The 27,324-nt window shown below is 43.2% G+C and overlaps 1 protein-coding gene and 1 long non-coding RNA gene across 2 annotated transcripts in view; both read right to left on the bottom strand.

Moving 5' to 3' along the window:
- Positions 1-27,324, bottom strand: part of LOC120992317 (phospholipase A2 inhibitor and Ly6/PLAUR domain-containing protein-like) — a 142,165-nt gene that overhangs the window by 26,229 nt on the left and 88,612 nt on the right. The gene's annotated exons all lie outside the window — the stretch shown is intronic.
- Positions 5,718-9,952, bottom strand: LOC120992352. The gene is made up of 3 exons (XR_005776963.1): positions 9,780-9,952; positions 9,318-9,431; positions 5,718-6,176 (listed from the first exon to the last, which is right to left on the bottom strand). It is a non-coding gene; the product is annotated as an uncharacterized LOC120992352 (long non-coding RNA).

Below are 27,324 nucleotides of genomic sequence, written 5' to 3'. Positions count from 1 at the left end.
ACATAAAGGAAGGCAGCATATATATTCGAAAAATTGTCACAGGTTCAAGTAACTGGCGGGCGATTAGGCCCAACATTGACAGGTAATAGCAAAAATTTGACATAGTTAAGACTCTGGTTAAACAGAATATCAGAGATATTAAAGCTTATTTCCTGATATGAAAGGAAGGAGCCGCATGGGGTCATCAGGTTTTACTAATGGAATTTGAACATGTGATCATCTCCAAATGGGTATATATTGAAATAGTTTGTTATACAAATTCTCTATATGTTTTCCATGGTGACCATATTTTCAGAAAAGAAGGTCTAGAATGAGATTCCCAATGGGAGATTTCCTCTAGCCTATATATCTGATCTACCTTATTGATCCAATGATCAATACAGGGGATGTCAGGAGACAGCCAGTGTGTTGGTAGGAGTAGTCTAGCAGCTGCCAGTAAGAGTGAGAAGAGGGATGATTTGTGTGATCCCATACCACCCATTCCCAGGGATATCAGGGGCAGCTCAGGTGAGCAGGGAAGAGATGACTGACAAATCTGGTTGCAAAGTTTAAAGAGGACCTTTCACTAGTGTAGAAACTAAAAACTAACTATATCAGTGGGCAGAGCGGCGCCCAGGGGTCCCCCTGCACTTACTAGTATGTCTGGGCGCCGCTCCGTTCGCCCGGTATAGGCTCCGGTGTCTGCGCTCCCTCTGTTGTACTGGACTGATTTTTTTGTATGAGGCGTGTCCCTTGCTGCAGCGCTGGCCAATCGCAGCGCACAGCTCATAGCCTGGCTATGAGCTGTGCGCTGCGATTGGCCAGCGCTGCAGCAAGGGACACGCCTCATACAAAAAAATCAGTCCAGTACAACAGAGGGAGCGCAGACACCGGAGCCTATACCGGGCGAACGGAGCGGCGCCCAGACATATAGTTAGTTTTTAGTTTCTACACTAGCGAAAGGTCCTCTTTAAGTATCTTGTGCCACCAAGGCTTAATTTGGTCGCAAGACCACCAGATGTGCATGAACGTGCCTTTCGATGCGTGACATCTCCAGCAAACATCAGAGGTTGTTGAGCTGTACCTACATGTTTTATCTGGGGTCTTGTACCAACGCATAAGAATTTTATAGCTATTCTCTTGTATGCGTATACACCTGGATAATCTGTGAGGAGAAATTAAAAGTTTGTTGATCTCTTGGGGTGACAGACTACGTTGTAAGTCTCTTTCCCAAAGACCCACAATTGCAGGTTTGGGAAGGGAGGAGGGTGACTTCAGGTGTTTATATATTCTAGAAATTGTTTTGGATGGATATACCTTACTACTCAGCTTAACATCAAACCAGCTGGATTCCCTTGTTTGGGAGATCTTTTTTGCCCAGAGAAGAGCCTCTGTCCTGAGGAAGTGCTGTAGTATGAGATTGTGAATCTGTGTATCTAGTAACTTGCATATATCAGGGTCAGAGAGAACCCAGCCCTCCTTGTCCAGTAGTCGTGAGGTGGCAATCTCTGAAAATCTTAAGGTAATTGGGCAGCTCTCTTAGTTCCTTGGGCGCCAAATCAATGATGTCCTTAATAAGCAAAAGGGGGGATGGAAGTGTAGGACCTTCAGGGATGGCTGTGAACCACCTCCAAACCTTTCGGGTGTTGCGAGTGAGAGGATTGGTAATCGAGCCAAGTGGTGGGAGCGGCTTATTAGCCAGCAGGAGGGCCCGAATAGGGGATGGGAGTAACGCATTCTCTAATTTGGGCCAGAATTTGTGGACCGGTTCCCTGATCAAATCTATAGCTCTGGAGAGTTGGATTGCTTTCATATAGGTCTCAGGGTCGGGGAGACCAATACCACCTGTAGCACTTGACTTAGTTAGCGTGTCAAAAGAGATGCGTGGGCTTTTGCCTTGCCAAATAAACTTGCGAATAGTTTTATTCAAAGAGGCAAAATATGATTTAGGTATTTCAATAGGGAGAACGTGCATCAGGTAAGTGAGTTTCGGCATGATCAGGGACATAAAGATGTTCTTTCTACCAAACCACGAGAGATATTGTGAAACTAGGGAGTCCATCTGGGTCTGCATAGATGCTAAGAGGGGCTTGTAATTTAGTCGGAATAGGTCAGATAAATGGGGGGATAGTTTGACCCCTAAATAAGTTAATTGCTGGGTTTGCCAATTAAATGGGGAATTTGCTTGAAGAGAGGAGATGCTAGCAGAAGATAGGCCTATATGGAGCACTTGGGACTTGGAGGGATTAATCTTGAAATTAGAAAGGGAACCGAAAAGGCTAAGTGTTGATAGGATCTTGGGCATGGACTTATGTGGGTTGGTGGTGATGATTAATAAGTCATCCGCAAATGCTGCTAACTTAAATTCTCGAGCTCCAACTTTCAGACCTCTAATATCACCACTTTGTCTAAGAGTTTGCAGGAGGGTTTCCATTACTAGTACAAATAAAAGGGGTGAGAGGGGGCACCCTTGTCTCGTCCCATTTCTAATGGAAAAACAGGAGGATAGTAATCCATTGACTGACACGGACGCCGAGGAGCACGTGTACATTGCAAATACTGCGTTGATATATGGCTCTGGGAATTGAAATTTTGACAGAGTCAATCTGATATATGTCCAGTCCACTCTGTCAAATGCTTTCTCGGCGTCCGTGCCAATCAGGACCAAGGGAGTGTGTTTATGAGAGGCATAGTACAAGGAGTCTAGTATTTTTGCGGTATTATCCTTCCCCTCTCTCCCCTTACGAAACCTACCTGATCTGGATGGATTAGTTCAGTTAAGAAGTTTTGTAACCTAGTGGCGCTGTGGAGATGGGGTTGGGGATTATGCACATATATGGTTTAATTGCCCCCGAATCTCATCCTTCTGGAAAGAGCTCAATAACATCATCAATGAAGTATTTAGGTCAAATATTAAGCTCTCTGTTAATCTGGTGTTTAACCTATATGATGTATATCAATCATCTGTGAAATCAGAGTTATGCACATACTTCCTTAGCGTCGCTAAGGCCTCTTTCACACTTGCGTTGTCCGGATCCGGCGTGTACTCCACTTGCCGGAATTACACGCCGGATCCGGAAAAACGCAAGTGTACTGAAAGCATTTGAAGACTGATCCGTCTTCAAAATGCTTTCAGTGTTACTATGGCAGCCAGGACGCTATTAAAGTCCTGGTTGCCATAGTAGGAGCGGGGAGCGGTATACTTACAGTCCGTGCGGCTCCCGGGGTGCTCCAGAATGACGTCAGAGCGCCACATGTGCATGGATGACGTGCCATGCGATCACGTGATCCATGCGCTTGGGGCGCCCTGACGTCACTCTGGAGCGCCCCGGGAGCCGCACGGACGGTAAGTATACTGCTCCCCCGCTCCCCACTACACTTTACCATGGCTGCCAGGACTTTAAAGTCCCGGCAGCCATGTTAACCATTCAGAAAAAGCTAAACGTCGGATCCGGCAATGCGCCGAAACAACGTTTAGCTTAAGGCCGGATCCGGATCAATGCCTTTCAATGGGCATTAATTCCGAATCCGGCCTTGCGGCAAGTCTTCAGGATTTTTGGCCGGAGCAAAAAGCGCAGCATGCTGCAGTATTTTCTCCGGCCAAAAAACGTTCCGTTCCGGAACTGAAGACATCCTGATGCATCCTGAACGGATTTCACTCCATTCAGAATGCATGGGGATAATCTTGATCAGGATTCTTCCGGCATAGAGCCCCGACGACGGAACTCTATGCCGGAAGAAAAGAACGCAGGTGTGAAAGAGCCCTTAGATATTGATTCCAAGGAAATGGCTACAAACTGATCCACCCACGATACGGGAATGGCTCACTGAGTTACAGAAAATACAAGGATTTGAAAGGAGAAGATGGCGAGTCCTACTCAAGCCTTCGAAATTTGAGAGTATTTGGAGCAAATGGACTGATTTTCTAACTCCCACTAAAAGCACTCCAACTGTTTGAACTTTAGTCACATTTAGCTAGTTTATTGGTATAAATGCATTGTGGTTTGTAATGAAACTTTACCATTTTAGTTATTAATTGTTTTGGCTTTTTTTCTTTATTCTATGATTGTAATATCATTTTTTGTTTAGTGCTTTTTCCGAAATATGAGAATTAATCATTGGGTTACTGACTGGTACTTACTCCTCACTTCCTCTTTCCTTCCTTCCCCCCTCTCTCCTTTACCTCCCCTCCCTTTCCCCAACCTTCCACTGTCCCATCACTCTAGTTTTCTTATTCCCCATTTTTCAGAATTATGTGATTTGCATTATTTATATATATGCGTTTTTATGTTTACTGAGAGTGACGTTACTCTCATGTTTGTAATCTTAAAACTTTTCTTAACTTTTCAATATAAAATAATTTACAAGAAATAAGATATGGGGAGACCGTCCGGGCCAGGACATTTACCTCTGGGGGTCGATTTAATGGCAGCTTCTAGTTCAGAGACAGTAAAAGGTTTGGTTAAGGACTCCCGTTGTATTAATGTTAAGGCTGGGAGGTCAAGTGTGTCTAGAAAGGAGTTAATGTTGGTTTCCCTGCACTTAGAAGGATTAGGTAGGTCAGGTACTGGAAGGTTGTAAAGGGAGTTATAAAATAACCTGAATTGATCAGCTATCTCCTTAGCCTTGAACAGTAGAGTACCTTGCTGAGACCTAAGAGATTGAACGCAGCGGGAATTTCTTCTCTGTTTAATGCGATTCATCACATATTTAGAGGCTTTATTGCCGTGGGCAAAAATTTTCTGCTGAACAGACAAGAAAAACTTGGCTGAGCGTTCATTTAAAAATTTTTTTAACTGAGCGCTGAGGGAAGAAAGTTCCGCTAGTTGCTGATCTGTCAGGGATTGTTTATGAGCTTTCTCTGCCATGTGAATTTTTGACAGCAAGTCACTGAGTTTTTTTCTCTGATTCTCTTTTCAGAAAGGAGCAGAGACCAGTAGATATCCAGAAAAATAAAAATAAAAAAATGGAGACAGCACGTCCAAAAGGTGCAGAAGGTGGAATTTATTCCGGGTGCTGTCTCCATTTTTTTATTTTTCTGGATATCTACAAGTTGCTTTACTAGGGGCCTGTTACCACCCCTCCTGGAGACGAGCACCCGACACATCATTACTTAGGAGTGCTGTCCACCCATATTTTTGCTTTAGGAGCAGAGACCAATCAGCCTGCCTCTAATGTACACTTCATGAGCATCCCAGAGGACTTGGGGGGATATCTCAGAGGTATTATTTATTAGGAAATAATCCTCAAGATAAGAGGTTATAAGAGCAGTATGTTTTGCATTGTTTAGTAGGGATTCGTTAAATCTCCAGTTGGTTTGCCTATTAGTTTTTTGGTCTGGGCGTATTTCACAGTAAATTGGGGCATGGTCGGACAGCGTAATACTTCCAATTTTTGGGAAAGAGCAGAATTGCAGCTTATCTTTTGGTATTAAAATATAATCGATTCTACAGTATGAACTATTAGCAGAGGAATAGAAGGAGTAATCAATTGCTTCAGGATTGTGGCAGCGCCAAATATCTAAAACTCCCAGGTTATGTAATTTCGTATGCAATAATCTGAGAGTTTTTGCCGAGGCTGGGGATTTTTTGGAAGAGGTGTCTATTGAGGGGTTCAAAGCTATATTAAAGTCACCTGCCATGATCAGAAAACCTTCCCTATGTTTCTCTATCAAAGATAGGACTGGGGTGAGCCAGCCGTTTTGATCTACATTTGGATCAAAATGGATTGTCCCACTTGGCCTATGAGGATCATGTATCGACCCTCTGGGTCTTGAACGTGAGATTTATATTGAAAAGGGAGCCCCCTACAAAAGCCAATGCTGACTCACCTCGAGGCCGCACCCCCAGCACCACAATGGTACCAGCTAGGAAATTTAGAATGGGAAAGGTTGGGGTAATTTCCGTGTTTGAAGTGCGTCTCCTGCAAAAAGACCACTGAGCATCTCTCTCTGTGCAGGAGAGAGAAAATCTGGGATCTCTTAGAAGGGGATCTCAGTCCCTTAACATTGTAAGAAACCAATTTAAAATCTGTCATGTCTCTTCAGAGAGAGGGGGAAGGGGTCTAAGTGATGTAGCAAAGGAAACCTGACCAACCAGCAGCAACGCGTAGGAAGGAGTGCGGCCACGAGGGGAGCCCAGGAGCATCCAATCATTCAGGGAAATCTCATCTTGCGTGCTCTGAATCTGTGAGGACACCTGTTTACCCATTTGAGAGAGCATTAGGGTAGTCTCAGAGTACCTGTCAAAACAATAACAATATGAAACACAAAATAAAACAATGGATAAAGACAAAAGATGAGTAAATATCATCCAAACTAGGCAAGTCATATCAACTGTGCCTTTCTGAATAGGCAGCATGTAGGGGGGGAAAGGGTAAAGTACCCAGAAGCATTACCCTCTGTAATGCCACTTATACTGGAATATTTGGACTCAGGTTATATTAGTGGGAGAGTTAGGAAGTCTGCAAGGATATAAAGGGAATCCTTATAGTTTTAGCTCAGTATGAAGCAGGCAAGGGACAAATGATGAGGGGGAAGGGCCAGCCCACACCAATTGGTGGAGAGGATAGTGCGGAACGTTAAAAGGTATAGGTGAGCGAGATTAGGTGTCTCACACAGCTTCATAGGTATGGGAGGGTACATTTATACGGGAGGTAGCTTGATCTTGTTAATTAGCAACGTGACTGTTCTAACTTTAAAACAGATGGGAAACTCAGGGGAGAGATCCCTACTGCCTCGATGTCCAATACTGGGCAGAGAGCAAAGCATGACCTAAGGAAGTGAAAAAATATAAGCCAGGCTCCCCACTCAGTATATAGGAATTTGTCACTTGGTAAGCAGTGCAACAGTAATTTAGAATTAGTACGTCCCATATGATGCTGTTCATAATTCACCTAATCTAGGAGAGAAGAAAGCATAGCAGACTACTTATCCACCATGGTCAGATGTTTGGGGGTAGAGAGGGAGTTCCCTCTTCTGCTTCTTTGGGGCTTTCTAGTTTACAATCAGATGAGAAAAATGATCCCTACTGTCTCCTCCTCCAACACTGAGTGGAGATAAGGCATATGAAAAAGCAATGAAAATAAGAATGCCAGCACCACCACTCAGTATCTAGAGTAAATTCCTGTGGAGAATACCATTTAAATATATTATTGTTAGTACAAAGGTCCATGGATTGAGTCCTATGGATCCCTATTAACAGGGAGAAAGATTGCAGGCAGATTACTTATCCGCTAGGGCTAAGCGCTTCGGAGTAGGTGGAAAGTTCCCTCTTCTGGACCTTTGGGATTTAGGAGTGTGGAGCGGTCCCCAAGGTGTTACCGAAGGTAGGTCTGGTAAGGTGGTCATGCTCTGGACCATGTCCCAATTTTCTATAGGTAGCGGAGAGATCTGAAGAAGGTCATAGGCTTTATCCAGGTCCCTAAAGGAAGCAATATGGATGCGGCGACCATCATGGAGGAAGGAAAGACCAAATGGGAATGTCCATCTGTATATGATCTTGTGGTGACGTAGTAGGTCGGTGAGTGGTTTCATCGCTTTCCGCTTTCTCAAGGTTGATTGGGCTAAGTCCTGAAAGATGGTAATGGAGTTTCCCTCCCATTCCACAGAGTTGGAGTTCCTGGAGCTAGCCAGTATAGCTTCTTTCACCGGGAAATGCAAAAATCTGCAAATAACATCTCTGGGAGGTTCATTGGACTGTGGCTTGGGGTGGAGTGCTCTGTGTGCCCTTTCTATTAAAACTTCATGAGCAGAGTCCGGGCCCAGTAGTTTAAGGCAAATCTGAATAACTGTTTCAGGGATATCCATTGCCAAAATTGATTCAGGGATGCCTCTGAAGCGGAGGTTATTCCGCCTGCTTCTATTTTCCTGGTCCTCCATAGCGGTATATAAGGAGTTAATATGATTCTGGGCTAGGGACAGGCTGGAGGACACCTCACTCTGATGTTGTAAAATTGTGGCCTGGGTGTCTTCTAGTACCTCCACCCTTCTGCCTATGTGGCGTACGTCCTCTTTAATAGAAGATAGATCCAGGCTAAGGGGGCCCAAGGCGTCAGCCAGCGCTTCTTTAAGGAAAGCCCTGGAGATGGGTAGACATTCTGTGTCACAGGGATCTTCCCCTACCTTATCGGCGCTTGCAGCTGCTGCTTGCTTATGGCTGGAGCGAGGTGTCCCGGGCGCCATCTTGGATTCTCTGTTAACTGCCGCTGCCGCCGCTTTTTTGATGAATTTCTCCATTTCTCCGATTTGGCTCAGAGATCTGTTGTGACCTGACTGGTCAGCAGGCTTTTGGCCACCGATTTTGACCATTTTGCAGTCCAGTTCGCTAATGGTAAGGAGCTGTGAGGGATAAGCTAGCAGGAGAGCTGCACCTCACACAAACATCCGTCTCTGGTGCAGGCTCCGCCCCCCAACAATTCTGAATTTTAATGCTAAATGTTAACCCTGCACATACATAAGAGGTATCAGGCTCACCTCTTCTATCTTTCTATCCCTCTAAATCAGTAGGGGAGAGATGAATGAATATCTTAAAATTTGGTTTGGGTCCGATTCATCTAATATATAGTGTAATCTAATATGTAAGCCTCACAAAGTGACTTCAGACAAAGTGACTTCAGATCTGAACTGGTCCTTAAAAAGTGGGTTTTGGAAATTCTTAAAAATTTCAAGATTTGCTTCTAAACTTCTAAGCCTTCCAACGTCCCAAAAATAAAGAAAATATAATTTACAAATGACCCAAACATGAAGTAGACATATGGGAAATGTAAAATAATAACTATTTTAAGAGTTCTTGCTATCTGTTTTAAAAGCAGAGAAATGGAAATTTTGAACATTGCAAATTTTTCAAAATTAGCAGGTAAATTTGGTATTTAAAAAAAAAAAATGATATTTGACTCAAATTTACCACTGTCATGAAGTACAATATCTGACGAGAAAACAATCTCAGAATGGCTTGGATAAGTAAAAGCATTTTAAAGTTGTCACCACATAAAGTGACAAATGTTAGATTTGCAAAAATTGGCCTGGTCCTTAAGGTGAAAAATTGCAGAATTCTGAAGGGGTTAATCTTGACTCCAGAGTGTTTAAGTCACAGAGGATTGTCTAGACCTGAGACACTTGTAGGACTGTGATACTTCTTAGGTTTCGATGGGTTTTCAGCCCATGGATGTAAACAGGAATGTACCATAGGTCCCCATTCACGGACAGCAAACAGGGAAATTAAAATATTTAAAGTCTATTGGAAAGTTACAAAACTTTATGCAAAGATTAAGCTTGAGTTACAATAAAGTCTAACCCCTTCAAACCACTAGAAAAGATTGAACTTAATCAGACAACTCACCAATAGTTGTTTCTGTGTATGTAGATGCACACTGAAGTCCTGAATAACAGGTCATGCTGGTACCGGAGCATGTCGTTTTATTAGAAATACACTGTGTACACGAAAGAGCATAACCTAAATAAATGGGACACAGTCAGGACATTAATTATATATTAGTTATTTGCCAGCGCATTTTTTCTGATGCAATGTTCGGAGAACAATGTTTAATAGCTTATGTAGCACTATGAACAGGATTAGAAGTAAAATCTTACCAGGCATTGGGGGGTTAACATTAAAATAAATGTTAGTTTATGTTATTATTATCGTTAGTTTTATTATTTCTTATTATTATTAGTATTGTTATTTAATATTATTTTTAAGACTATTATGAACAAATTTATAAAAAAAATAAAAATAAATAAATAATAAAGAAAATATAAAACAAAGGCTAATTCAGGTCTTATAATGTTTCTGAAAACTTACTTGTCGCTGCAAGAGCCGAGAGGAGGCTGAGAATTCCGATCAGGGAGCTTATGGTTCAGTTCTTGAAGACAGGATGTAATGTGAGATTACAATCTCGAGGATCGAGGTTCCTAATTTATTATTTTTAGGGTGGGACTTGAGAAACAAAACAAACATTACCTCTTCTTATGTAACTGTGATTTAGTAATTTTGTGAAACACCTTAGGTTTGTAAAAGAATTGTGTAAAACAATTTTGAATTTTAATGCTAAATGTTAACCCTGCACATACATAAGAGGTATCAGGCTCACCTCTTCTATCTTTCTATCCCCCTAAATCAGTAGAAGAGAGATGAATGAATATCTTAAAATTTCGTTTGGGTCCGATTCATCTAAAATCAGCTTTGTGATTTGATTCAGGTCCAAATAATTTCAAACGCAAAATACAAATGTTTTATACTGAGTTTTATACTTTTAAAGTCAGTATAAAACTGAGTCTGTCTTTACACCCCCTACCAGTAGCCATTTGGCACAAGGAGAAGTATATAGTGGGCTCAGCATGCATGTTGGTACTTGCATCCCTGGATCCGATGAAAGCTGTCACGGCACCGCACGGGGTTAAAAGCAGAGTGTGCCTGGCATGCATCCTGTCCCTGGACTTTGTGTGGATCGGGGATGCCAGTCATTTACTATAATACACAGAGTCTCTCTGAAGAGAGTAAGCCTATTAGAGCTGCATTTCCTATGTTGGCCAGCAGGTGGAAGACCACCATAGGATATCAGCAATTGGAGCTTTTTCTATACTTTTATGAAAATATAGTAAAAGCGATAAAAAAAAGACTGGGGAATATTATAGTCTCCTAGAGGGGCTACAAAAAATAAATAAATATATATATTTTTTTTATTTATTATTTTTTAAAATATACACCTCTTAGAATAAAAAAAATGCATAAATATTAAAAAACATGGGCATTGCCACCTCTGAAAATGCCCATACTATTAAAATATAAAAATATTTTTCTAATAGCAAAAAAAAGTGTAACAGAAAAAAGTACCAAAATGGCTGATTTGCCATTTTTTCATTGCCTTTCTTATTCAATTTTTTTTTATATAAAATATGATCAAAAAGTCACTGGGACTGTTGTGTACTGAAGACCTTTGAAGAGACCACAAAATTTGCCAGTAGGGACAACTCCAGCATAAACTTTGTCATCTCTCTGATATTTACCGTATGTTTTTCCTGTTAGAAACATTCCAAAAATCATTTCTTATCAGTGTTTAAACATACAGGCTCTCCTGCAGGTATTTAAGTGGCTCAGCCCTTTACCCAAACGCCTCAGAGTCAAGGTCCTAATCTTGTGCTAAAGAGCTTGCTTACCAACTCGTGTTCAAGACTTCATACTTTGTTCCTGGACTTTGTGTCTCGTCTGATGCCTGCCTTCTTGCGACCCGGATTGTCTGACCTTGTTCCTGTGCCACCTGCCCTGACCCATTGCTTGTTGACTACGTCTCTGCCTCTTCCTCCGGTTCCTGTCTTTTTGCTCCTGCTAACAACCCTGCCTGTCTGACCACGTTTCTACTGTCGGAACCTCCTGGTCTGCCCGGACCAACTGCGACTGACTGGTTTATGCTCTGGAGTAGCCCCTGGCAATTACCGACGGTCAAGCCTATCCTCACCATCTGAGGCTCTAGTGAAATCCGGGTAGTTGCTTAGTTACTCCTCTCCAGAGTATTGCTAGATAGTGGCACAGTGGGTTCACATCCGCTGATCCGTGACAATCAGCAAGGGCAGATCTATACATTGACCCCAGTCAGAGGAGTGTGAAAATCCTCACTGATCCATAACTTGTTCATTTTGACAAAAGTGATGTTTTGTACACTGCCGGAGGACAACTTGGTCTGTTTGGGTGTCACAAAGTCTCCTGTTGTGCTGAAAATCCTATTTGAGATAACACTGGAGGCAGGGCAAGAGAGAATAGACAGAGAGCTCACTGGCACAGTTTGGTCCACTGTTCCAATCTAACTGCCCAAAAGTCCATGGGGTCAGGAAACAGTATACTCTGGAGAAAGACCAGAGTCCAGGTAGGATTGGACCTGGATGCTGAGGTGGTACATCTCCATTTTCTGATTTGCATCAGCCTGGCATAGAACATGAAAGAATTGCTCCATCATGTTGATGGTACTGATTTGGGTGCTGCTGCTGTGGCTTCTGATGCTTGTGGTAGCAGAGATGGTGGAGATGGGTAACTCTGCAGGGGGTGGAAAGGGGCCCCCGGTCAGAACTACCGAAAGCTGTGGCAAGCTGCATACAGTATTTATTAACGTAATTTGGCCTCCCTTTCACCGAGAGGAAAACATTCTCCCATTTTGCTTTGATAGCGAGGGTCTAAAAGCATGGCGATCCAGTAATCATCAGACTCCTTCTTGTGAATGATACGCCTGTCAGTATGTAAGCAAGCATACATACAGCTTACCATTCTGGGCAGTGTTAGTCCGAAGACCCAATTATTTCTGGCTCCACTCCCCCCATTGAGATCATTGGTCATTGTGACAGGTGTCATCATCCTCCTGCTCTTCTACCAATGACACCCTCTTCCTCCTCCAGTGACAGCTCCTTATACTCCAACTCCATAGGACTTGCTCCTTGTTGGTCCTCAACAGTTACAGGTCAGGCGGCAAGATGCGTTAGCTTTTCAATTTCCGCCACCCCATGTTGCGTCTGCATGAGAATCTTTTCTAAGATACTGTATTTTTTGCCCTATAAGACGCACCTGCCCGTAAGACGCATCTAGGTTTTTCAGGAGACAAATAAGAAAAAAATAAATTTGAACCAAAAGGTGTGCTTTTGGTGGGTTTTGAACTAATTATGGTCTGTGGATGACACTATTATGGGGCATCTGTTGAGAACACTGTTATGGGGGATCTGTGGGTGACACTGTTATGGGGGATCTGTTGGTGACACTGTTATGGGGGATCTGTTGGTGACACTGTTATGGGGGATCTGTGGGTAACACTGTAATGGGAGATCTGTGGGTAACACTGTTATGGGGTATCTGTGGGTGACACTGTTATGGGGGATCTGTGGATTGCACATATATGGCATTTTATGCTATGTGTCATCCACAGATCCCCTCCATAACAGTGTCCCTCTAGTATGAATGGCCCCTAATACAGGGGGTGGGGGTCGCATCTGGTTTTATAATGACAGCGGGGCCTGTGCAGTGACTGTAAGCACTACATTGCAATATACATAATCTTCTACTTGTCAATGGATTTATTTCCATTGATATATAGAAGTGGCAATCTAAAGATTGCATGATGTTAGGCCCTTGAAAAGAAATCTATTTGTATAAACTGGTTTATGGGAAAGACCTGCAAATTAGCAGATTACACTGCACTAATTTGCATGTCTTTCCCGTCTGTCTGACTTTATGCAAATTAGTTTACATGACAAAACAGTAATGAGAGGTTATTGTATGTAATGTTAGAACAATTAGAAAACTGAACATTTTTCTGCAGCCCTCCTAGGAAGTGAGAGAAGAGTTAGCTGACATCCAAAAAAGTTTAAAATTTTTGTCGCCCTAATGATAAAGAGCAAAGGCTGCAAAATTAACTTTTTTGCCCAAAACAGATGTTAGTTTAATAACTGAATATGACAGCAGTATATAACCCTTGAATTTCACACGTGCTGATGCTGCAAGGGCTGTAAAATTGTGTATTTTGGCAAAAAAGTGTGTCTTTAAAAACCCAGAAAATTATGGCTGTATTTCTAGCTTAACCCCTTAGGGACACATGACGTACCGGTACGGCATGTTTCCCGAGTCCTTAAGGACCCATGACGTACCGGTACGTCATGTGTTGTTCCGATCACTGCCACCCGGCCGGCTGTGATCGGAACAAGGTGCCTGCTCAAATCATTGAGCAGGCACCTCGGCTAAATGCGCGGGGGGGTCCCGTGACCCCCCCATGTCCGTGATCGCAACAAACCGCAGGTCAATTCAGACCTGCGGTTTGTTGCGATTTCTGCAGTTTCTGATCCCCGCGGTCCCTGACCGTGGCGATCAGAAACTTTAGTGTGGCGAAAATATATATTTATCACCCCCCCTGCACCTCTGAATGATTTTAGCCCGGTGGGAGGTGCGGGGGGGGGTTGCGGGCGGTGTGGGAGGCCTGCAGCACCGCCCGCCTCCCCTTGAATAATCGTTGGTGACCAGTGGGTATACCAGGGTGCCAGCACATTGCTGACACCCTGGTATAAACGGCTGACATCGGTGATGCGATGTCAGCTATTTAACCCTTTCCATATTGCGGTGCGTACGGACCGCTGTATGGAAAAGGTTAACAGCTCAGGGAGTTCCCTCCCTCTCCGATCGGGGGGCTGCTGTGCCTTTGCAGCCCCCCGATGGGAGAGGGAGAGAGCTCCCAGACAGCCCCCCGCCAGCCCCGTCCTCACCCTTCCCCGTCTGCGAAGTTGTGGCAGACGGGGAAGGTTCCCATGGCAACAGGACGCCTTCTCAGGCGTCCTGCTGTCCATGGTGCTGAACAGATCTGTGCTGAAGTCATAGATCTGTTCAGTGTAAGTAAAATACAGTGCAGTACCCTATATAGAGTACTGTACTGTATTATACAGACATCAGACCCACTGGATCTTCAAGAACCAAGTGGGTCTGGGTAAAAAAAAAAGTGAAAAAAAAGTAAAAATCAAAAAACACATTTATCACTGATTAAAAATGAAAAAAATGAAATTCCCTACACATGTTTGGTATCACCGCATCCGTAACGACCTGATCTATGAAACGGAAATGTTACTTTACCCGAACGGTGAACGCCATAAAAATAAAAAATAAAAAACTATGATGAAATTGAAATTTTGCCCACCTTACTTCCCAAAAAAAGGTAATAAAAGTGATCAAAAAAGTCGCATATACGCCAAAATTGTAACAATCAAACCATCATCTCATCCCGCAAAAAATGAGACCCTACTTAAGATAATCGCCCAAAAATTGAAAAAACTATGGCTCTTAGACTATGGAAACACTAAAAAATCATTTTTTTTGTTTAAAAAATGAAATCATTGTGTAAAACTTACATAAATAAAAAAAAAGAATACATATTAGGTATCGCCGCGTCCGTATCGACCGACTCTATAAAAATATCACATGACCTAACCCCTCAGGTGACCACCGTAAAAAAATAAAAATAAAAACGGTGTAAACAAAGCCATTTTTTGTCATCTTACGCCACAAAAAGTGTAATAGCAAGCGATCAAAAATACATATGCACCCCAAAATAGTGCAAATCAAACCATCATCTCATCTCTCAAAAAATGAGACCCTACTTAAGGTAATCGGCAAAAAACTGAAAAAAGTATGGCTCTTAGACTATGGAGACACTAAAACTTCTTTTTTGTTTTAAAAATGAAATCATTGGGTAAAACTTACATAAATTAAAAGAATTGTATACATATTAGGTATCGCCGTGTCCGTGACAACCTGCTCTATGAAATTACCACATGATCTAACCTGTCAGATGAATGTTGTAAATAACAAAAAAAAAATGGTGCCAAAAAAGCTATTTCTTGTTACCTTGCCGCACAAAGAGTGTAATATAGAGCAACCAAAAATCATATGTACCCTAAACTAGTACCAACAAAACTGCCACCCTATCCCGTAGTTTCTAAAATGGGGTCACTTTTCTGGAGTTTCTACTCTAGGGGTGCATCAGGGGGGCTTCAAATGGGACATGGTGTCAAAAAAACAGTCCAGCAAAACCTGCCTTCCAAAAACCGTATGGCATTCCTTTCCTTCTGCACCCTGCCGTGTGACCGTACAGCATTTTACGATCACATATGGGGTGTTTCTGTAAACTACAGAATCAGGGCCATAAATAATGAGTTTTGTTTGGCTGTTAACCCTTGCTTTGTAACTGGAAAAAAAATATTAAAATGGAAAATCTGCCAAAAAAGTGAAATTTTGAAATTGTATCTCTATTTTCCATTAAATCTTGTGCAACACCTAAAGGGTTAACAAAGTTTGTAAAATCAGTTTTGAATACCTTGAGGGGTGTAGTTTCTTAGATGGGGTCACTTTTATGGAGTTTCTACTCTAGGGGTGCATCAGGGGGGCTTCAAATGGGACATGGTGTCAAAAAACCAGTCCAGCAAAATCTGGCTTCCAAAAACCATACGGCGCACCTTTCCCTCTACGCCCTACTGTGTGCCCGTACAGTAGTTTACGGCCACATATGGGGTGTTTCTGTAAACGGCAGAGTCAGGGCAATAAAGATACAGTCTTGTTTGGCTGTTAACCCTTGCTTTGTTAGTGGAAAAAATGGGTTAAAATGGAAAAGTAGGCAAAAAAATGAAATTCTCAAATTTCATCCCCATTTGCCAATAACTTTTGTGCAACACCTAAAGGGTTAACGAAAAATTTCAAGATTTGCTTCTAAATTTCTAAGCCTTGTAACATCCCCAAAAAATAAAATATAATTCCCAAAATGCTACAAACATGAAGTAGACATATGGGGAATGTAAAGTCATCACAATTTTTGGGGGTATTACTATGTATTACAGAAGTAGAGAAACTGAAATTTTGAAATTTGCAAATTTTTCAAAATTTTTGGTAAATATGGTATTTTTTTATGCAAAAAACTTAACTTTTTTGACCCAATTTTAGCAGTGTCAGGAAGTACAATATGTGACAAAAAAACAATCTCAGAACGGCCTGGATAAGTCAAAGCGTTTTAAAGTTATCAGCACTTAAAGTGACACTGGTCAGATTTGCAAAAAATGGCCAAGTCCTTAAGGTGAAATAGGGCTGAGTCCTTAAGGGGTTAAATTGCACACTGAATAATCCTGTAAAGGCACCAGATGTTTTATATTGCCAAAAAACTTTGTTTTTTCAAAGCCAGAAAATTATTTAAATTTTTAAAGGGCAAGGGCTGCAATATTAAGTATTTTGCAAAAAAATTTTGTTTTTAAGAACCCAGAAAATTATGGATGTATTTCTAGCTTAAATTGCACACTGACTTGATATTGCCAAAAAAGTGTGTTTTTTTTGTAACAGAATATGAAAGCTGTATATAACTGTCGTGGATGGTGTTGCAGGAAACAATAAGTAACAAATAAAGATCCGACTGACTTGATCCAAAACTAAGGAACAAAAGGGTGAACCCTATTAAAGCCCTAGAGCTCTCCCTCACTGCTCAGCCCATGCAAAAATCTCAATGATAGAAAGTTGCATGTCCACGTACCTTAGACTGAGTGACACCTACAAACCCTATAATAGTGAGGGGACATGACCACCGGCTCCCTGCACATAATACTGAGGGAGTCAGGGTCACCTAGAATCAAGTCAACAGGAAAACACAATACAGAAATAGACTTATCTTGAGGAACCAGCATTAGCAACTTCAAGAAGTGAAACCAATCCAGGAAGTAGTATAAGTATGGGAGGAGATATATAGGGAGACAATCACTGCTAATAGATGACAGCTGGAAGAGGGAGCAGAGATGTCAAAGCGAAAGCAAAACAAAAGAACATCATGCAGGAGGTACTGAAAAACGTCTGTCAGAACTTCTCAAAGATCTGGGGGTGACAGTACCCCTCCCTCTACGAGTGGACTCCGGACACACAGAGCCCACCTTCTCAGGATGGGACCTATGGAATGCCCTAAGAAGACGAGTAGCCTTAATGTCCGCCACTGGAACCCACATCCTCTCCTCAGGACCATAACCCTCCCAATGAACGAGGTACTGAAGAGAACCACGGACAATACGAGAGTCCACAATCCTAGAAACCTGAAATTCAAGATTACCATCAACCACAATCAGAGGAGGAGGCAAAGAGGAGGGTACAGTGGGTTGGACATAAGGTTTTAAAAGGGACTTGTGAAAAACATTATGGATCTTCCAAGTCTGAGGAAGATCAAGACGGTAGGCAACGGGATTGATGACGGACAAGATTTTGTAAGGCCCGATAAACTTAGGACCCAACTTCCAGGAGGGAACCTTCAATTTGATATTCTTAGTAGACAACCACACCAGATCACCAACATTCAGGTCCGGACCAGGCACGCGTCTCTTATCCGCCACACGCTTATATCTCTCACTCATGCTCTTTAGATTATCCTGAATCTTTTGCCAAATAGATGACAAAGACGAGGAGAATCTTTCCTCATCAGGTAAACCAGAAGACCCATCTCCAGAGAATGTCCCAAACTGCGGATGAAACCCATATGCACCAAAAAATGGTGACTTATCAGAGGACTCCTGATGACAGTTATTTAAAGCAAACTCAGCAAGGGAGAGAAAAGAACACCAATCCTCCTGATTCTCCGCCACAAAACAGCGCAGATATGTCTCCAGATTCTGATTGATGCGCTTTGTCTGGCTATTCGACTGCGGGTGGAAAGCAGAAGAGAATGACAACTGAACCCCCAAGCGAGAACAGAAAGCCTTCCAGAATCTGGAAACAAACTGTGCGCCCCTATCAGAGACTATGTCTGAAGGAATACCATGCAATTTGACAATGTGATCAATAAATGCCTGCGCCAGCGTTTTAGCATTGGGCAACCCAGGAAAAGGAATAAAATGCGCCATTTTGCTTAAACGGTCCACCACCACCAGAATCACAGTCTTCCCTGAGGAACGAGGCAGGTCCGTAATGAAATTCATGGACAGATGTGTCCAAGGACGGGAAGGAATGGGTAACGGAAGGAGTGGACCTGATGGCCTTGAATGAGGGACTTTGGCACGAGCGCAAGTCTCGCAGGCTGCCACAAAACCCTCAACCGACTTACGAAGAGCTGGCCACCAGAATCTCTGAGCAATGAGATCCACTGTGGCTCTACCCCACGGGTGCCCAGCAAGGACAGTATCGTGGTGCTCCTTAAAAACCTTGTGTCGTAAAGCGAGAGGCACAAACAACCTCCCAGGAGGACAAAGATCAGGAGCCTCTGCCCGGGCTGCCTGAACCTCTGCCTCCAATTCAGGATAAAGAGCAGACACAACCACCACCTCAGCCAAAATGGGACCCGGGTCTTCAAAGTTCCCCCCTCCCGGAAAACAACGTGACAGGGCATCCGCCTTCACATTCTTAACCCCAGGGCGGAACGTGACAACAAAATTAAAGCTTGAAAAGAACAAAGACCATCTGGCCTGTCTCGGATTCAGACGCTTGGCTGACTCCAAGTAGGCCAGATTCTTATGGTCGGTAAACATGGTAATAGGGTGTCTGGCTCCCTCTAGCCAATGGCGCCATTCCTCAAAAGCTAACTTGATGGCCAACAACTCCCTATCTCCCACATCGTAATTTCTCTCTGCGGAGGAGAGTTTCTTCGAGAAAAAGGCACACGGTCGCCATTTGGCAGGAGAGGGACCCTGAGACAAGACCGCACCCACACCCACCTCAGAAGCGTCCACCTCAACAATGAAGGGCAGAGAGATATCAGGTGGTTGTACCAAGATGGGAGCAGAGGCAAAACTCTCTTTGATACTAGAAAAGGCCTTACGCGCCTCTACCGACCAGGAGGAAAAATATACCCCCTTTTTAGTCATATCAGTCAGTGGCTTAACAACAGAGGAATAATTCAAAATGAACTTCCTGTAATAATTGGCAAAACCTAAAAAGCTCATCAGCGCCTTCTGATTCTCAGGAATCTTCCAATCAAGCACAGCGTGGACCTTCTCGGGGTCCATGCGAAAACCAGAAGCGGAGAGAAGAAAACCTAGAAATTGAATTTCTGGAACTGCAAACACACATTTCTCCAGTTTAGCGTACAATTTATTCTCCCGCAGAATGACCAAGACCTGATGTAGGTGGTCCCTAAGAGTTTTGAAATCAGGAGAAAAAATCAAAATGTCATCTACACTAGTACAAATTTCTCCATTAAATGATAAAAAATGCTGTTCACAAAATGTTGGAAGACGGCTGGAGCATTCATCAAACCAAAAGGCATAACCAAATTCTAAAAATGGCCCTCAGGGGTATTGAAGGCCGTCTTCCATTCGTCCCCTTCTCTGACCCTGACCAGGTTGTATGCCCCTCTTAAATCCAACTTGGAAAAAACTTTTGCCCCAACAATCTGGTTAAACAGGTCCGGGATTAGAGGAAGCGGATAAGGGTCACGAATTGTGATACTGTTCAGCTCCCTGAAATCCAGACAAGGTCTTAAAGAACCATCTTTTTTCTTAACAAAAAAGAAACCAGCGGCAACAGGTGACTTCGAGGGTCGGATGTGTCCCTTTCTCAGGCTCTCAGAGATATAAGAACGCATAGCGACCCTTTCAGGTTGGGAGAGATTGTATAAACGAGATTTAGGCAGCTTGGCGCCTGGAATGAGATTAATAGGGCAATCGTACTCCCGGTGAGGGGGCAGCTCTTTAACACCACTCTCAGAAAACACATCCGAAAATTCAGAAAGAAAAGATGGTACAGTCTTAGTAGAAACCTCTGAAAGAGACGTCGAGAGGCAATTCTCTCTGCAAAAGTCACTCCAACCATTTATTTGCCTTGCTTGCCAATCAATGGTGGGGTTATGTTTAGTGAGCCAGGGTAACCCCAACACTAGAGGAGTAGGTAACCGCCTAGGACGAAACATGACACATCCTCAACATGAGCATCACCCACAGTCAAACGGATATGGTGAACTATGCCCTTTAATGATTTTTGAGAAAGTGGAGCGGAATCAATAGCAAAAACAGGTATGTCCTTTCCCAAAGTGTATACCTGAAAACCATGTGTTATAGCAAATTGATTATCAATGAGATTGACAGCTGCTCCACTATCTACAAAAATGAACTGTGATTTCCACAGCACTCTGCTCCCTTAAGAAAAATGGCTGTGTTTTTATGGAAACCTGGTGTAAAATTGAGTGTATGTTAAGGACCTGCGAGCTTCTATTAGCTGATAAGCGACATGTGACCATGTGTATGGCAGTTAGTATATGAAGTTGGGATCTGAAGAGAGACCTGCAGGCTTCTATTGGCTAATTTAGGTCATGTGATGTGCCATATTTTAAATTTTTGGGAATATCTCAGGAACAGTATGTGCTAGAGAGCTGGGACCCGGTCTAAAACCTTCCTGGACACCTGATGCAGGGCTGTCTTTAATATTGATTGGACCCTGGGCAACAATTTACTTGGGCCCCCTGGATCCTGCCTTCCCACACCTTAGCAGGCAATCACGCCCTCCACCACAACACACACACAAAAAATTCACACATCTGGTAGAGTACAGTGAATGACTGTAAATACTTCCAGTTCTGAAGACTCCAACGGCCTGATGTACTCTGATTGCAAATGCGACCGTGCAGGTTCCTTTAGCAGACATACATACTAGGGATCGACCGATTATCAGTTTTACCGAGCAGCACAGGGGAGAATGAAGCAGTGTCTCCCTCCCCCGCTGCTGCCGCTGCCACCATTGAGAGGAGGGAGGACAGGAGGAGAGGAGGGGCTATGGAAACTGTGCCACCAATGAAGATAACTCTCTCATTAATTCATATACAGGAGGCGGGAGCTGGCTGCAGAATCCCATAGCCGGCTCCCGACTGTCGGTTTCATTAATATGCAAAGTACCTCAATAAGTAGCCCAAGGGGACGTCCCTTCCGGCAGTTGGAGCCAAGCTGCACCCATTACTTAGGAGCCCAGCACCGCCCCACTGCCAAATTATTCACTGCTCATCGCCGACGTAATGTTCGTGCAGCGCCTGTTTGTCTGTGAGGCCGATGCCAGGACACCGTGCGGGCGCTGACATGTGTATCCAGGGAGAATGCGCGGGATTACGGGCGCTGCGCAAACATTACGTCGTCGATGAGCAGTGAATAAATTAGCAGTGGGGCGGTGTTGGTCTTCGTAGTAATGGGTGCGGCTGGGCTCCATGGATTATATCAATTTTATCTCTGAAATATGGGGCAAAGTCTTGAGCTGAGATGAGTGTGGGAGTGGGAACGGGGGACGTAGTAGAGAGTTGAAGGTATTAAACAGTTGTTTGGGGTTACGGGAGAAAGATAATATGACAGTAGAAAAGTAGTCCTGTTTAGAAGAGGCAAGTGCAGACTTGAATGTGAGAACAGCTTCTTTGTGCAACATAAAGTCTGCGACTCTGGAAGCTTGTCTTAGTTTTTTTGTCTGATTAGTGTTCCAGGGTTATTGACTGATTTGCCGGGTTCTCGTGTGTGTGAGAGGGGCGACTGAGTCAAGGGCTGAAATAATTGTGCTGTTGAAGAAAGTAGTGGCTGTGTCAGTGTCATGAAGGGAAGATATGATGTATAGTGGCGAGAGAGAGTCTGAGAGTGTGTGAATGGAGAGGTGTTTGAGATTTCTGCAAGGGTGTGGTAGTTTATGGACTGGATGAGCAGTTGAGGAGAGAGTGGATGAAAATAACAGAAGATTGTGATCTGAGAGGGGGAGAGGAGAGTTTTAGAAATTAGATAGGGAGCAGAGGCAGGTAAAGACAAGGTCTAGTGTGTGTCCGTCTCTGTGGGTGGCTGTGGAGGACCATTGTGTGAGTCTAAAGGAGGCAGTAAGAGATAGGAGCTTAAAGGCATTTGAGTTTTGTGTGTCAATAGGGATGTTGAAATCCCCCATAATAATAGATGGGATATCAGCAGTGAGGAAGTGAAGAAGCCAGGTATTGAAATGGTTGAGAAAGGTAGAAGCAGGGCCTGGTGGACGGTAGATGACGGCTATTTGAAGGTGGTTGAAGATGGGAGGTTGTGAATGGGTGGAGATGGGTTAAAGGAGCAGTTCCCTGATAAGAGGAGGCCAACACCACCTCCATATTGGTCTGGGTAGGGGGTGTGAGTAAACTGAAGGTTCCCATAGGATAGTGCAGCAGGGGAGGCTGTGTCTGTAGGTGTCAGCCACGTTTCTGTGAGGCCCAGGATTAAAAATGTCTTGGAGATAAAGAGGTTGTGGATGTAGAAATGTTTGTTACAAATGGAATGCGAGTTCCATAATGCTCCAGATAGAGTGGGGGAGCAGGGGTCAGGTCAATGGGTATGCGGTTAGAGGAATGAGTGCAGTTAGTGGCAGGGGTTTTGTAATGGAGGGGAGATAAAATGGTGGCGACAAAGCGAGGGGGGCCTGGGTTAGGAGATATGTCTCCAGCAATAAGGGAGAGCGAGGGTTAGCAAGTGAGTGTAGGATAAAGCAAGGGCTGACCATGTTTAGATGAGAAGATCTGAGTGTGTAGGAGGAGTTGAGCAGAAGTGGCCAGGTGAGAAGATAGTAGGGAAGGTGAGATAAATAGCTCTTTGTCAGGTTTAGGAATAGTGGGGTTACAGAATAGTCTGAGGGATATAAAGGTACCCTATTTTTCGACCTATAAAATGCACCCCTGTTTACTAAAATACCAGGAAAGAGTTACTTTGTAACATATAGCTCAGTTACCCAATGAATCACTGCTTAAACTTCCCAAAATACCATTGGTTAGGCTATGTTAAACTAATTAGCTACCTTAATCTGTTTAAACACCCCCCCTTTCCCTTATTAACCCTTTTACTCTTACCTTACTATTTTATTCTATTACCCTTTAACCCCTTAAGGACACATGACGTATCGGTACGGATTGTTTCCCGAGTCCTTAACCCCTTCAGGACCGGGCTCATTTTCACCTTAAGGACCAGGCCATTTTTTGGAAATCTGACCAGTGTCACTTTAAGTGCTAATAACTTTAAAACGCTTTGACTTATCCAGGCCATTCTGAGATTGTTTTTTCGTCACATATTGTACTTCATGACACTGGTAAAATGAAGTCAAAAAAATTATTTTTTTTGCACAAAAAAATACCTAATTTACCAAAAATTTGGAAAAATTTGCAAATTTCAAAGTTTCAGTTTCTCTACTTCTGTAATACATAGTAATACCCCAAAAAATTGTGATGACTTTACATTCCCCATATGTCTACTTCATGCTTGAATTGTTTTGGGAATGATATTTTATTTTTTGGGGATGTTATAAGGCTTAGAAGTTTAGAAGCAAATCTTGAAATTTTTCCGAAATTTACAAAAACTCAATTTTTAGGGACCAGTTCAGGTCTGAAGTCACTTTGCGAGGCTTACATAATAGAAACCACCCAAAAATGACCCCATCTAAGAAACTACACCCCTCAAGGTATTCAAAACTGATTTTGCATACATTGTTAACCCTTTAGGTGTTGCACAAGAGTTATTGGCAAATGGGGAGGAAATTTGAGAATTTCATTTTTTTGTCTAATTTTTCATTTTAACCCATTTTTTCCACTAACAAAGCAAGGGTTAACAGCCAAACAAGACTGTATCTTTATTGCCCTGACTCTGCCGTTTACAGAAACACCCAATATGTGGCCGTAAACTACTGTACGGCCACACAGCGGGGCGTAGAGGGAAAGGTGCGCCGTTTGGTTTTTGGAAGGCTGATTTTTATGGACTGGTTTATTTACACCATGTCCCATTTGAAGCCCCCTGATGCACCCCTAGAGTAGAAACTCCATAAAAGTGACCCCATCTAAGAAACTACACCCCTCAAGGTATTCAAAACTGATTTTACATACGTCATTAACCCTTTAGGTGTTGCACAAGAGTTATTGGCAAATGGAGATGAAATTTGAGAATTTCATTTTTTTGCCTAATTTTCAATTTTAACCCATTTTTTCCACTAACAAAGCAAGGGTTAACAGCCAAACAAGACTGTATCTTTATTGCCCTGACTCTGATGTTCACAGAAACACCCCATATGTGGCCGTAAACTACTGTACGGCCACACAGCGGGGCGTAGAGTGAAAGGTGCGCCGTTTGGTTTCTGGAGGGCTAATTTTGCTGTACTGTTTTTTTTACACCATGTCCCATTTGAAGCCCCCCTGATGCACCCCTAGAGTAGAAACTCCAAAAAAGTGGCCCCATTTTGGAAACTACGGGATAAGGTGGCAGTTTTGTTGGTACTATTTTAGGGTACATATGATTTTTGGTTGCTCTATATTACACTTTTTTGTGAGGCAAAGTAACAAAAAATAGAAATTCAGAAATTTCATCTCCATTTGCCATTAACTCTTGTGGAACACTTAAAGGGTTAACAAAGTTTGTAAAATCAGTTTTGAATACCTTGAGGGGTGTAGTTTCCAAAATGGGGTCATTTTTTGGAGTTTATACTCTAGGGGTGCATCGGGGGGGCTTCAAATGAGACATGGTGTCAAAAAACCAGTCCAGCAAAAACTGCCTTCCAAAAACCATATGGCATTCCTTTCCTTCTGCGCCCTGCCGTGTGGCCATACAGCAGTTTACGACCACATATGGGGCATTTCTATAAACTAAAGAATCAGGGCAATAAATATTGAGTTTTGTTTGGCTGTTAACCCTTGCTTTGTTATGGGAAAAAATGAATTCAAATGGAAAATTTGCCAAAAAATAGCTGTTTTGGCACTGTTTTTATTTTTTATTATTTACAACGTTCATCTGACAGGTTAGATCATGTGCTATTTTTATAGAGCAGGTTCTTACGGACGTGACGATACCTAATATGTATACTTTTTTATTTATTTAGGTTTTACACAATAATATCATTTTTGACACAAAAAAAAAACATATTTTAGTGTCTCCATAGTCTGAGAGCCATAGTTTTTTCAGTTTTTTGGCGATTGTCTCAAGTTGGGTATCATTTTTGCGGGATGAGATGACGGTTAGATTGGTACTATTTTGGGGTGCACATGACTTTTTGATCGCTTGCTATTACACTTTTTGTGATGTAAGGTAACAAAAAAATAGCTTTTTTGACACCGTTTTTATATAATTTTTTTTACAGTGTTCACCTGAGGGGTTAGGTCATGTGGTATTTTTATAGATCAGGTTCTTACGGACATGGCAATACCTAATATGTCTACCTTTTTATAATTTATCAGGGTTTTACACAATAATATTTTTGAAACAAAAAAAAAATCATGTTTTAGTATCTCCATAGTCTGAGACCCATAGTTTTTTTTATTTTTTGGGCCATTGTCTCATGTAAGGGCTCATTTTTTGCGGGATGAGGTGACGGTTTGATTGGTACTTTTTTGGCGTACATGCGACTTTTTTGATCACTTTTATTACCTTTTTTGGGAAGTAAGGTGGGCAAAATTTCAATTTCCTCATAGTTTTTATTTTTTTATTTTTATGGCGTTCACCGTGCGGGGAAAGTAACATGACCGTTTTATAGATCAGGTCGTTACGGACGCGGCGATACCTAATATGTGTAGTGTATGTTATTTTTTTTATTTTTATTCAGTGATAAATGTGTTTTTTTGAAACTTTACTTTTTTCACTTTTTTTTACTTTTTTTTTGACCCAGACCCACTTGGTTCTTGAAGATCCAGTGGGTCTGATGTCTGTATAATACAGTACAGAACAATATATATTGTTCTGTACTGTATTTTACACTTGTCTGAACAGATCTATGCTTTCAGCACAGATCTGTTCAGCACCATGGACAGCAGGACGCCTGAGAGGCGTCCTGTTGCCATGGGAACCTTCCCCGTCTGCTCAGAACTGCGCAGACGGGGAAGGGTAAGTACAGGGCTGAGGGGGGCTCTCTGGGGGCTCTCTCCCTCTCCCATCGGGGGGCTGCAAAGGCACAGCAGCCCCCCGATGGGAGAGGGAGGGAGCTCCCTGCGCTGTTAACCTTTTCCATACAGCGGTCCGTACGGACCGCTGTATGGAAAGGGTTAAACGGCTGACATCGCATCGCAGATGTCAGCCGTTTATACCAGGGTGCCAGCAATGTGCTGGCACCCTGGTATAACCACTTACCACCAACGATCATTGAAAGGGAGGCGGGCGGGGGATCGCGATCCCGCCTGCCGCACCGCCCGCCTCCCGCAGCTTACCGCACCTCCCCACCGCCTGCGACACCCCCCCTGCACCACCCGCCCACATAATATTATTCAGGGGTGCAGGGGGGGTGAAACATCTTTATTTTAGACATAGTAAAGTTTCTGATCCCCGCGGTCAGGGACCGCGGCGATCAGAAACCGCAGAAAGCGCTACAAACCGCAGGTCTGAATTGACCTGCGGTTTGCAGCGATCGCCGACATGGGGGGGTCACAGGACCCCCCTCGGCATTGACCTAAGGTGCCCGGCTGTGTGTGACAGCCGGGATCTCAGCGCTGTCACCATGTCTGCAGACATGGTGACAGTTTATGCCATGACGTTTATACTCATCATGGCGCGCTAAGTAGCAGTGCGCCATGACGAGTATACTCGTCATAGGTGGGGAATATTTTCACACTATCTCCTTCTCTGATCGCTTCCCTGACAGGAATTGGGGCGATCAGAGAAGGAGAAGCACATAGTCCTTCCCTAACCCCCCCTTACCTGCCCCGATGCGCTGTGATTGGTCCCTCTGCAGTAATGGACCAATCACAGCGATCGTGGGCGGGTCAGAGCTACAATACAGCTCCTGCCGGCTTCTCTGGTTGCCTAGCAACCCCAGCACGCCGGCTTCACTGGAGCTTCAGCGCTTCGCTCCCTGCGCTGACAGTGAAAGCCGATCACGTACATGCACGTGGGAATGCGGTGAGGTACCACATTCCCCCACGTACATGTACGTGATGTTG

Source organism: Bufo bufo, chromosome 1, assembly GCF_905171765.1.
Source record: "Bufo bufo chromosome 1, aBufBuf1.1, whole genome shotgun sequence".
Taxonomy (NCBI): domain Eukaryota; kingdom Metazoa; phylum Chordata; class Amphibia; order Anura; family Bufonidae; genus Bufo; species Bufo bufo.
Note: the sequence above shows the minus strand (reverse complement) of the source record. Positions and strands in the feature narration are given on the sequence as shown.